The sequence below is a fragment of the Leucoraja erinacea genome, chromosome 20, assembly GCF_028641065.1.
Source record: "Leucoraja erinacea ecotype New England chromosome 20, Leri_hhj_1, whole genome shotgun sequence".
Lineage (NCBI taxonomy): Eukaryota > Metazoa > Chordata > Chondrichthyes > Rajiformes > Rajidae > Leucoraja > Leucoraja erinaceus.
The window spans coordinates 2738894-2752647 of record NC_073396.1 but is presented as its reverse complement, the minus strand read 5'-3'; positions in this window follow the sequence as shown (position 1 = coordinate 2752647).

The window sequence follows — 13754 nt, the reverse complement described above, 5'->3', positions numbered from 1 at the left end:
TTTGGAATGAAGTCTCGGATGGGACAATTAAATTCTAATAGCCCTGTCCCACTGTACGAGTTCATTCCAAGAACTCTCCCGAGTTTAAAAAAAAATCAAACTCGTGGTAAGCACGGAGAATGTAGGTAGCGGGTACGTCGGAGCTCGGGGACGTCTCTTAGCGGCTCGTAATGTTAACGGCAGGTAAGCTCGGGAAGACTGGTGAAGATTTTTCAACATGTTGAAAAATGTCCACGAGAGCCCCGAGTACCGACGAGTGGCCATTACCGTAAATCTCCGAGTTCGAATCAGGGGCAAACTTGGGGAGAGCTCTTGGAATGAACTCGTACAGTGGGACAGGGGTTTAACTTGTTGCAGAACAACAGAGTACGTGAATATGTAAACATTGTACATAACGGAGGAAGAGAAAAAAAATAAAAATAGTTCACTAAATAACAAATATAGTGCAATAATAATATAGTCTGTCGCAGTTCAGAGATCAGAGCTTATTTGTTGTGTTTAATAGCCTGATGGCTGTGGGGAAGAAGCTGTTCCTGTACCTGGACGTTGCAGTCTTCAGGCTCCTGTACCTTCTTCCTTATGGCAACGGTGAGATGCGTGTGTGGCCAGGATGGTGTGGGTCCTTGATGATGTTGGCAGCCTTTTTGAGGCAGCGACTACAATAGATCCCTGCGATGGTGGGGAGGTCAAAGCCGGTGATGGACTGGGCAGTGGTCACAACTTTTCGCCTCTGGATGTTCAATTTGCCGAACCAGACCACGATGCAACCGGCCAGCATCTCTGCAGAGAAGGAATTGGTGACAGTGATGTGAAAATGACCAAGTAGGCAGAGGGTTGCAGGGAGGCGCAGCGGTAGAGTTGCTGCCTTACAGCGCCAGGGACCCGGGTTCCATCCTGACCACGGGTGCTTTGGAGGAAACCGAAGGTCTCGGAGAAAACCCACGCAGGTCACGGGGAGAACGTACAAACTCCGTACCGACAGCCGGGTCTCCAGCGCTGCGAGCGCTGTAAGGTCGCAAGTCTACCGCTGCGCCACCGTGACCGCCCGTGCACGGAGACATTCTACAGGGGAGAGATTGTTCTGCGAGAAAACTCAAGGATGGAACCCTTGCAGTCAAAGATTTTTTGTGATGTTGTAAGACAAATGTAATGAAGCATCGAAGAAAATATTTTAAGCCTTTTGTAATCTCAGGTTACTAAAACCTATGATTCTGGTGGCAGGTTTATTAAAAAAAAAGTAGTGTTTAAGAAGGAACTGCAGATGCTGGAGAATCGAAGCTAGACAAAAATGCTGGAGAAACTCAGCGGGTGCAGCAGCATCTGTGGAGCGAAGGAATAGGTGACGTTTCGGGTCGAGACCCTTCTGGAAACTCAGCGGGTGAGGCAGCATCTATGGAGCGAAGGAATAGGTGACGTTTCGGGTCGAGACCCTTCCGGGTCTCGACCCGAAACCTCACCTATTCCTTCGCTCCATAGATGCTGCCTCACCCGCTGAGTTTCTCCAGCATTTTTGTCCAACTATAAAAAGAGTAAAATCAGTATATATTGAATGCTCTTTTGTATTATTTTATTAATACTTAAGTTTAGTTCAACTTACATGAAATTACTTGAGATATCTTTCACTGTGATGGGCATTTCTTAATCTAACTTGGAATATTAACAGCACTTGAAACTCCAAGATTAGTAAATAGTTTTCTCTGATATCATTTCATCTTGATAAATGACCCAGGTTTTGTTAAGTGCTCCTTTTTATTAATTATTAATTTCTCCCAGGCAAATTACACCAGCGCATTTCAATTTTACATCGCTGCTTGGCCACTTTCTTCTCGCTTGGTGTACTGTGGTCAGTAAAGGGCCTGTTCCACCAGCATGCGCCCCCATGCGGCAAGCGCGATCTAACGTGGTCGCTTGAGCCGTACGGCCTCGCGGGGCCGGTCCCACTTCGATCGGCGGTGCCGTATGGAGTTGTGCGGAGCTGGTCCCGACATCGCGCGGGGCTCCGAAAAACTGACCGTGTTCAAAAATTACGCGCGGCAACGGCCAGCCGGCCCAGCAGCCGCCTCGACGGGCGTGCGCAGCGTCTCGCGTCGTACGCAGCACCTTGACGCCGTACGTCACGTGCGAACTTCCCGCGGACTTCGCTCGAACTTCACGTCACTCACTCGACCCCCGCGCGGACCCCGCTTCCGGTTTGGTCACGCTCGCCGTGTGCAGGCGCATGCTGGTGGGACCGGCCCTGTACGGGGACCACTCGACCTCCGCGCGGCCCCCCGCTTCCGGTTTGGTCGCGCTTGCCGCGTGCAGGTCCTATGCTCGTGGGACCGGCCCTTACGTTGTGAAGGAACGCAGATAAAGGCTAGATTTATTATTCCTCATGACAATAAACAAAACTGAAACTGGACCAGCGATCCCCGCACATTAACAACACCCTACACACACACACACTAGGGACAATTGTGACATTTACACAAAGCCAATTAACCGACAAACCTGCACGTCTTTGGAGTGTGGGAGGAAACCGGGAGATCGTGGAGAAAAACCCACGCAGGTCACGGGGAGAACGTACAAACTCCGTACAGACAGCGCCCGTAGTCGGGATTCAACCCGGGTCTCTGGCGCTGCAAGCTCTGACAAGGGCCTGTCCCACTTACATGATTTTTTTCGGCGACTTGCCAGTGCCCGTCATAGTCGCAGATGTTGAAAATCCAGCGGTGACCAGGGAAAGGTACGACTCTTTGGGCGGCCACTCGCCACCGAACAGGTGTCATCACCCCGCGCGGGGCAGACAGGCAGTAACTCTACCGCTGTGCCACCGTGCCGCCATCTTTTTTTTTTTTTTTTTTTTTTTTAATTTCAAAATAGACTTTATTCAATTGATAAATATATACAATTCCTGAACCATTCAACCAAACAAAATTCATCCGACATTTTCGGAGACAATTTTTTTACATTTGTCAAATTTCACCAAACAGTCCCCCACCCGTGCCACTCTGTGGCCCCCTGTCCAAGTAATAAATATATACAGTGTTTACTGTGCGAAAATTCCATCTGACATTTTCATTTCCACAAATAATGTCCCTCACCCGTGCCACTCATGTGGCCCCCTGGCGTGGGATACCCAGGACAAATAGACTCAGGGATAGTTGTTTTCCGAAAATTATAACTACTCTTAATTCAAATTCACACATGCACTGACTTCACAGCCCAACACCCGGACTTCCATCTGTATATATGTATATAGCGCCGCAGAATTGTGCACCTATCCACCCCCCCCCCCTTCTGTTTTTGTTTTCTGTTTCTTGTTTTTTGTACTAAATTATATGTATGCACTGAGTACGAGCAGATTTTAATTTCATTGTACATGTATAGTGACAATAAATGGCATATCATATCATATCATATCATATATCATCTACTGATTCCCTGCACATTCTGGGCAGCTTAAAAACTGAGCCATCTCTTCTATCAGGGGACGTTCTGTTTGTTCAACTTCTTAGAAAGAGTGAGGGGAGCCGAAATGATCGTAGGTCTGGCTCGCTGAGTCGGGGAGGAGAAGAATAATTGGTAAAAGAGGGCATTAGGCTATCACCACAAGACAGCTGGTTTAGCAAGACTCGTCAGTGGGGGCCCCACATCATGTCAATGATCCTACATTTACTGGTCCCCATAGCTGAGTCAAAATGATTTACTGTGCTGTTAAATTTGTGTTATTATGTTTTTCAAAAGGAATTACTATTACAGATTAATATGTTTTTTTTTTCCCTAAAAGAGGTTTAGCAAAAATAAATCTAGACTTTATCTGCATTGCTTCACAACTTATTATCTTATTTTCAGGTTGGTGCCTGAAAAACATCAGATGAGCACAGACCACAAATGTGTGGACACAGTGGAACTGTAGATGCTGCTGCACCATAACTCAGCGGGCCAGGCAGCATCTGTGGAGAACATGGATAGGTGACGTTTCACAGAGTGCTGGAGTAACTCAGCGGGCCGGGCAGCATCTGTGGAGAACATGGATAGGTGACGTTTCACAGAGTGCTGGAGTAACTCAGCGGGTGCAGCAGCATCTATGGAGCTAAAGAAATAGGTAACGTTTCGGGTCGAAACCCTTCCGGGTTTCGGCCCGAAACGTTGCCTATTTCCAGAAGGGTTTCGGCCCGAAACGTTGCCTATTTCCTTCGCTCCATAGATGTTGCTGCACCATAACTCAGCGGGCCAGGCAGCATCTGTGGAGAACATGGATAGGTGACGTTTCACAGAGTGCTGGAGTAACTCAGCGGGTCAGGCAGCATCTGTGGAGAACATGGATAGGTGACGTTTCACAGAGTACTGGAGTAACTCAGCGGGTCAGGCAGCATCTGTGGAGAACATGGATAGGTGACGATTCAGTTCGGGACCCTTCTTCGGGCTGATTTTATTAGTGCAGGAGAAGGATAAAAAAATCAGATTGATAAAATTTTGGAAAGTAACGGAATCGAGAGGGGGGGAGGTTAGCGTGACTGACCGACTGACCGGGAATGGATTACGTTATAGTCACGTGTTACAAAGCCCAGTGAGATACGTTGCTCGTATACCCCGATGTGTAGAGATTGTAGCCACTGACAAAGTTACAGAGCACGCCCGTGCTTTGTCCACCCCCCCACAGCAGTCCCATTCTCCACCATTCTTCCCCCCTCCCTCGTTGTGGTCGCCCACGCTCCCACCGACCGTCGACCGCGGGCCGAACCGCGAGGCATCGCCCGCCGCCCGCCAAGGCGAAGAATTGGCCATGACCTTCAAGAGGGGGGAGAGAGTGCAGTGGAGAGATAAGTTTTTTTTGGCCTTCCATCACAGCTATGTGATGGATGTTTATGTAAAATGTAATTATGTTGTGTCTGGGGTCTATTTGTGTGTAATGTATGGCTGCAGAAACGGCATTTCATTTGGACCTCCAGGGGTCCAAATGGCAATTAAATATACTCTTGATACTCTTGAATGACCAGTCAGCCATCGGGGGGGCTGAGTGGGTCCCACTTACAAGAGTTGACAAAGCACGGAAACAGGCCCTTTGGCCCAAATTGTCCAATGCACCCTATTCCCGGCCAGTCGCACCCATCCGCATTTGTCCTCTGAGCCTCCCCTACCTGTCCATGTGCCCATCCAGGTGTTTTTACAAATGGTGTTACGCTACCTTCCTCCACTCTCCCCTCCCGGATGCTCGCTCCTCATATCCACCAATCTCTGAGGGACCAGGTTGCTCCGATATCTCCTTCTCCCCGTGAGCTAGTTGAGGGCCGACGGCTCAGTTGCAACTCAGCTCCGCCCATTCTTCCCACTCTCTTATCAATTCCTTCTTATCCTGCCTGTGTACCTGTTCAAATGTCCTTTAAATATCATTAGAACACCTGGGGTGGGAGATTGCAACCTTCACCTGGCCCCGCCCTATTTGGACAAATGCAATCAACCTGCAACCAAGTGTACAATCAAATACGATCAAATAGAACAAGTCGTGCTACAACTTTGGGCTGTGGACGCCACAGGCAAGGAGGAGAAGATTGTATCACCTGCCTCAACTACTCCGCGTGTATTGTATTGTATTGTATTCAAATTTATTGTCATTGTCTCAATTAGAGACAACAAAATGAATTTCCCTTTACAGTCAGTATCATAAAAATAAATAAATAATAAATATTAAAACATATTAAAAAAAATAAAATAGAAATTTACAAAAAGCACAAACACAGAAAGTCCACGACACAACACAACACAATGACACCAAGGTGAGGAAGGCACCATAGTCCAGCCAGCCTCCCCTCCGATCTTCCCAGATGTTCATCCGTGGTCGGGGTCTTCCGAGCACCCGCAGTCTCCGCCCCGGGTGGCCCGATGTTCAGGCCCTCACGCCGGGCTGGTGGAACGCCGACGCCGATCCCCGACGGTGAGCATCCTCCTCCTCAGTGGCCCGGACCTCCCGATCAGCCGCCTCCCGCTGCCGGAGTCCGCAGCTCCTGAGTCCGCAGGCCGAGCCGGGCAGAGTTGCAGGACCCCGCGTTGTTAGTCAGCGCCGCCCGCGTTGGGAGCTCCGCAAACCGCAGCTCCAGGATGTCGGTGCAGCAGGTCCAGCACTCCGGGCTCCAGACGGCGACCCCCGGTAAGGCATCGCCAGCCCCGCGATGTTTCAGCGCTGTCCTGCCGCTGCTGGAGCTCCGGTCGATCCCGGCAGGAAAGGCCGCGCCAATCCAGGTAGGTAGGCCGCTGTGGGGGGAGGGGGCGAGGACGCGACTCAAATAATAGTCGCGTCCTCACCAGGAAGCGGCTGAAAGACGGTATCCCCCGCACCGTGCCCTCTTCCCCCACATAAAGACATTAAAAAAATCATAAAAAACACACAACATCACTAAAAAAACAAAAAAACAAAAAGATACCCGGCTGAAGGTGGAGGCTGCTGGCACCAGCGCCACCGGAAGTACAACCTGTGTGACCACGCGTCTACACATTAAAACAAGCTTACTTTGATAGTTTGCACATTCTCCGTGGGTTTTCTCCGGGTGCTCCGGTTTCCTCCCGCATCCCAAAGACGTGCGGTATTTGTAGGTTAATTGGCCCTCTGTAGATTTTCCACATGGTATTCAGGAAGTGCTTGAGAATGGGGGATAACATGGAACTAGTGTGAGTGGGTGATCGATGGTCAGAGTGGACTCGGTGGGGCAAAGGGCCTGTTACCATGCTGTGTCACTAAACTAAACTAACCACTAAATTAACCTAATCACCGTACACCCTAAACTAAACCTACCTTACCTGTATCTGTACACTGTGGACAGCTTGATTGTCATCATGTATAGTTTTTTCTCAGTCTGAAGAAGGATCTCGATCCAAAATGTCACCCGTTACTTTTCTCCAGAGTTGCTGCCTGTCCCGTTGAGTTTCTCCAGCTTTTAGTGTCAATCTTTAGTCTTACCTTTGACTGGTTGGTGCATACCAAAAAGCTTCCACTGTACCTTGGTACATGAGACATTAGCACTCACTAACTAACCGACTGACCGACCGAATCCACCCACCCACCCATCTACCCACCGACCTAACCATGCAGAGTCTGAAGGAGGGTCTCGACCCGAAACGTCACCTATTCCTTCGCTCCATAGATGCTGCCTCACCCGCTGAGTTTCTCCAGCATTTTGTCTACTTTCGATTTTTCCAGCATTTGCAGTTCTTTCTTAAAAACGAACTAAAAAACTAACCAACCAGCTAACTTGCTAACTATCTAACTAACTAACTAACTAACTAACTGACTAACTAACTAACTAACTAACTAACTAACTAACTAACTAACTAACTAACTAACTAACTAACTAACTAACTAACTAACTAACTAACTAACTAACTAACCAACCAACCAACCAACCAACCAACCAACCAACCAACTAACTAACTAACTGACTGACTGACTGACTAGACTGACTGACTGACTGACTGACTGACTAACCTCTGCACCTATCCTGGTGAAACTCTGCCAACATATAGCATGACGCTGTGAAAGCCTCTCTCATTATCCTGAAGGGGCTGTCCCACTGTACGAGCTAATTCAAGAGTTCTCCCGAGTTTGCCCTGATCCGAACTCGGAGATTTACGGTAATAGCCGCTCATAGGTACTCTGGGCTCTCGTGGCCATTTTTCAACATGTTGAAAAATCTTCACGAGTCTTCCCGAGCTTACCGCATTTCCCGAGTACCTGCCGTTAGTGTTACGAGTCGCCAAGAGACGTTCTGAGCTCCGACGTACCCGCTACGTACAGTCTATGTGCTTACCACGAGTTTGATTTTTTTTTTAAAAACTCAGGAGAACTCTTGAATTACCTTGTTCCTTCGCTCCATAGATGCTGCTGCACTCGCTGAGTTTCTCCAGCTTTTTTGTGTATCTTGAATTACCTTGTACAGTGGGACAGGCCCATGAATCCCGCTACAACGTGGATGAAACTCGGCACAACGTCATGCCTCTGTGTCTCTCAGGAATCAGAATTTGCAATTCAAGCAGTTTGACGATGCTTCCGTATTTATCTTTGATGTCATCTTCTCCTGTGTCTAATTTGCACATCTCACCAATAGGTAATTAAGGTTAAGGTTTATATTTAGAAGGTTGGTATTTGGAACAGTTCTCTAATTGCACAAATAATTGAATATACCAAACTATAAAACCACCTCCTTGATTCAGCTCGGAAGGAGAAGATAAAACAGTAATGCAATCATTTAATACAATGATAAATGTGCTTTTTGTACAAGGATAAATATCTCATCCTGTTATACGTAAGTACAGAAAAGTGTGGAAATTGGGCTCAATACAGGCTGTCTAATTCAGGGGTGGGCAACCTTGTTCTGCATAGGGGCCACGACCCGGCTGGCAGGCGTTAAAACTCACGTGTTCACAGAAGGTGCGCTGCTGTGCCGGCTTCTTTGCGCAGGATGCGGTATGGCCAGAGCATGGCAGCGCTCGCCGCTCAGCGGGCCGGGTGATTACGGGCATTCGGCCCGCGGGCTGCAGTTTGCCGACCCCCTGGTCTAATCCGTACAATTATTTCTGTATATTTTCCCATTGGGAAAATGATGTGAAAGTTTCATCAACGGCGTTAAAAATATTAACTGGGTTAAACGATGAAATAAATGCCTTCAATTACAAGTGCAGTGTTGTGCCGGGTGTCAGTGTGGGATCTTCCTGCTTTATTATCACACGTGGGAACTTTTCCAGTCTTAGTAACAAGAAGGAGCTTGACAATACGCTAACTTTACTTTGAATTGAATTGAATTTGTTATACTTTATTGACAATTATAGTGAAACACTCTGCTTGTCTGCTCCAGGGACTAACTCTACTGAACGTTTTTCGTTCCATTATTTATTATGTAAAAGAATATGTGTGTTATGATTGTGTTTATAATTTGTTTGGTTGTTTTGTTGTTTGTCTTTTGCACAAAAGTCCGCGAGCATTGCCACTTTCATTTCACTGCACATCTCGTATGTGTATGTGACAAATAAACTTGACTTGACTTGACTTGACTTGACTTGACTTGAAGGTATGCAACTAGTCGCCACCTAAAGGGCACTGATAAACGTTACAAAGTTCCCCCGTGCCACCTTTGTTCCCCCTCACTCACGGCAGTCCCCCCTCGCTGGCCCCCCTTTGTTCTCGGGGAGGGTGTAGCCCTGGTGGGCCCATTGTTGGCCAGGGCAGTTGTGATCTCAAGAGGGATACAAAATGGAGAACTGTGGTACTGGTTAAATGACTAGAGTGGAGGATGGGGGGGGGGGGGGGGGGGGGGGGGGGGGGAGAGGGCAGGAAGGGGGGTGAGTAATATTGGATGTTACCTAAAATTAGAGAACTCAACATTGAATTGGGAGCTGCCCAAGCGAAATATGAGGCGCTGTTCCTCCAATTTGCGCTGGGCCTCACTCTGGCAATGGAGGAGGCCCAGGACAGAGGGGTCAGATTGGGAATGGGAGGGGGAGTTGAAGTGCTGAGCCACCGGGAGATCAGGGTTAACATGGACTGAGCTGTGACACTAATTGGTGGAGAGGTGGAATATTGCGTCCCGTGTGAGGCTGGGACCCAACGGGTCCCACTTAGTCTAGTTACATATAAAGATATTTAGACAAGATATATAAGTGGAGGCCAGTTCTCTGGATACTTTCAAGAGGGAGCTAGATAGGGCTCTTAAAGATGGCGGAGTCAGGGGATATGGGGAGAAGGCAGGAATGGGGTAGTGATTGTGAGCCATGATCACATTGAATGGCAGTACTGGCTCGAAGGGCCGAATGGCCTACTCCTGCACCTATTGTCTATTATCTATTGTCTATTGGGTCAGGCGTCATCTGTGGAGAAAGGGAATGGGTGACATTTCGGGTCGGGACCCTTCCTCAGAACCTGGTGCTGTCGTGTATCCACAGTGTAAAAGTGCAGACAGCAGCGTGTTGACCTGAAGGCTATGTTATAACTCAAGCCTGTGTCCAGGGCTTATCCAATTCAGCGTCTGCATCTGAGTTCCACACTCCCTGCGGAGGCTGCGTGGGAATGTCAGTGGGGACTGCGTGCTGAAATCCTGGCTCAACACGTACTCGCTCAACACGAGCCAACAAGGTCAGAAAGACTTTAACCTCCCGAGGCAACTAATATAGGATCAGAGGAAATAAAGGAGTTTGCAGCAGAAATAATCTTCAGCAGCTCGACGCGACCTTCCATATTCGGAGCACAGATTTTAATTCTTGCACTTAGAAATTGGCCGGAGGCAGAGTCTGAATAATTTCACAGCATTAAGTATTTAAGTCGGGGGAGCTGGGTGGAACCACATTTCTACTGCCGTATGTGGCTGTCTGAAGGAGACGAGGAAACTAAAACAGATCTAGAAACATAGAAACAAAGAAGCACAGAAATTAGGTGCAGGAGTAGAGCCATTCGGCCCTTTCGGGCCTGCACCGCCATTCAATATTCATGATCATGGCACGATCATCCAACTCAGTCATCCTGTACCCCTTCTCTCCATACCCCCTGATCCCCTTAGCCACAAGGGCCACATCTAACAAACAAATAAAAATAGCCAAATTTACAAAACATGGCATCAACTCGCATTCTGTGGCAGAGCAGTTCCAGAGATTCACCACTCTCTGTCAGAGTCAAAAAAGTTCTTCTCATCGATTGTTTTAAAGCCATTTCCCCCTTATCCTTAAGCTGTGACCCCCGGTGTGCCTGGACCCGCGGCCATTCCTAACATCGGGAACAAAGTCCAGGCGTCCTGCATCTAGCCTGTCCAACCCCTTAAGAATTTTGTAAGTTCAAAGTAGACAAAAAAATGCTGGGGAAACTCAGCGGGACAGGCAGCATCTATGGAGAGAAGGAGTCGGCGACGTTTCGGGTCGAGACCCTTCTTCAGACTAAAGTCCAGGCGTTTGTATGAGATGTGTGCCCAGGGGATTAGATTTAATGCTTCGTTCATCAAACGTTACATGTGGAGTACAGGCCCAACCGAAGTGAATGACTCTCCAAATGGCAAACATCATGTAAAAGTACCCGGTTAGGGCAAATGTCTTACTGGAGAGGAGAGTGGAGCACGTTGCTTTGTTGGAACAAGAACATGGCTAACAACAAAAAGGACACAGAGTGCTGGAGTAACTCAGTGGGTCAGGCAGCATCTGTGGAGAACATGGATAGGTGACGTTTCACAGAGTGCTGGAGTAACTCAGCGGGTCAGGCAGCATCTGTGGAGAACATGGATAGGTGACGTTTCACAGAGTGCTGGAGTAACTCAGCGGGTCAGGCAGCATCTGTGGAGAACATGGATAGGTGACGTTTCACAGAGTGCTGGAGTAACTCAGCGGGTCAGGCAGCATCTGTGGAGAACATGGATAGGTGACGATTCGGGTCGGGGCCCTCCTTCAGACTGGAGAACATCGAAACAGTACATCACAAACACAGGCCCTTCAGCCCCCAATGCCCATACTGTACATGATGCCAAGACCATCTCTTATTCATGTGTCGGAAGGAACTGCAGATGCTGGTTTATACCGAAGATAGACACAAAATGCTGGAGTCATATGATAGGTTTAGAGGGATATGACAATGAATAAGTTTATTGGCCAAGTATGTTCACATACAAGGAATTTGCCTTGGTGCTCCGCCCGCAAGTAACAACACCACATACAGTAAACTATTAATATTAAAACATAAAACATTAAAACATTAAGAATAAAACATTATAGTTTAAACATGAACTAAAATACCTGAGCAAAGGGAGGGTACAGCCTTTTGGTTATAGACTAGAGTTGCTCATTATGGGCCAAATGCAGGCAGGTGGGACTAGTATAGATAGGGCATGTTCGTCAGCATAGGCAAGTTGGGCCGAAGGGCCTGTTTATGCGCTATCTGTGTTAAGGTTTACAATGATTGCATTCTGAATGATTTCTTTAAATGATTCTGGGTGTCTACGATGTTGAGAAGCAACACTGGAAGCGAGGAAAGACCAGGACAAGCGGCAGTTAGTCCGTTCAGTTTATTGTCACGTGTACGCTGTGAGACAAGAGGCAATAGGTGCAGGAGTAGAGGCCATTCGGCCCTTCGAGCCAGCACCGCCATTCAATGTGATCATGGCTGATCATCCACAATCAGTACCCCGTTCCTGCCTTCTCCCCATATCCCCTGACTCCGCTATTTTTAAGAGCCCTATCTAGCTCTCTCTTGAAAGCATCCAGAGAACCTGCCTCCACTGCCCTCTGAGGCAGAGAATTCCACAGACTCACACACTCTCTGTGAGAAAAAGTGTTTCCTCGTCTCCCTTCTAAATGGCTTATTCATTCTTAAATTGTTGCCCCTGGTTCTGGACTCCCTCAACATCGGGAACATAATTCCTGCCTCTAGCGTGTCCAAGCCCTTAACAATTTTATATGTTTCGATAAGAACCCTCTCATCCCTCCAAACTCCAGAGTGTACAAGCCCAGCTGCTCCATTCTCTCAGCAATGACAGTCCCGCCATCCCGGGAATTAACCTGGTAAACCTACGCTGCACTCCCTCAATAGCAAGAATGTCCGAGGTACAATGAAAAGCATTTGTTGCATGCTATCCAGTCAGCAGAAAGACAATACACGATTACAATCGAGCCGTTCACAGGGCATATCGTCTAGTGCAAGGTAAAGTCCGATCAAAGATAGCCTGAGGGTCTCCAATGAGGTAGATAGTAGTTCAGGACTTTGATGGTACACACAAAATCCTCGAGTAACTCAGCGGGTGAGACAGCACCTCTGGAGAGAAGGACCCTTAGGGCCTCCACCCGAACTGTCGGCCATTCCTTCTCTCCAGAGATGCTGCCTCACCCGCTGAGCTAAAGCCCTGTCCCATGGTGCGAGTTCATTCCAAGAGTTCTTCTGAGTTTAAAAAAAAACAAACTCGTGGTAAGCACGGAGAATGAACGTAGCGGGTACGTCGGAGATCGGGGACGTCTCTTAGTGGGGACGGCAGGTAAGGTAACGCTAATGGCAGGCACTCGGGAAGACTCGCTAACGGCAGGTAAGCTCGGGAAGACTGGTGAAGATTTTTCTACACGATGAAAAATGTCCACGAGAGCCCGGGTACCGACGAGTGGCCATTACCGTAACTCTCCGAGTTCGAATCAGGGCAAACTTGGTAGAGCTCTTGGAATGAACTCGTACCGTTGGACAGGGGTTTAACAGCAGCATTTTGTGTCCTCCTTCGATTTAAACCAGCATCTGCTGTTCTTTCTTACACAAGTTCAGAACAGAGATGACCTCCGGCATGAAGGTTCCCTGATGGGCCAATTCATGGCGTGGGATGGCTTGTTCCACAGAAGGATAGATTGTGATGAATCTGTGTTCAGGCTACGATCTGTTTTCATACTGAAGATCTCAAATACACTTTCCTTCCAAATAGCCCTTGTCAATAATTACTGAACATGTCATTTGTTTTTTAACATGGCGTTTACTCAGTAAAGGCTTACGGACATTATAAACCTGCTATCAGTTACTGTAATGCAGCCGATATGACAATTCTTTTATATACCGGCCATAAAATGCATTAACATCCATTAAGTGAGAGACGGGTTGTAAATAACATCGGGGACAGTCCCTACAGCAAGTATAACCAAACTTTATTTGCTTGTTGTAAACAACAGTAAAGCCACGTGTAACGGCGCAGATATAACATCGACATTGTTCAAACGATTTCTGACAGCAGGCTAATGACACCTGATAAAGATGACTGCAAGCCAGAGAAGCAGATACAGTT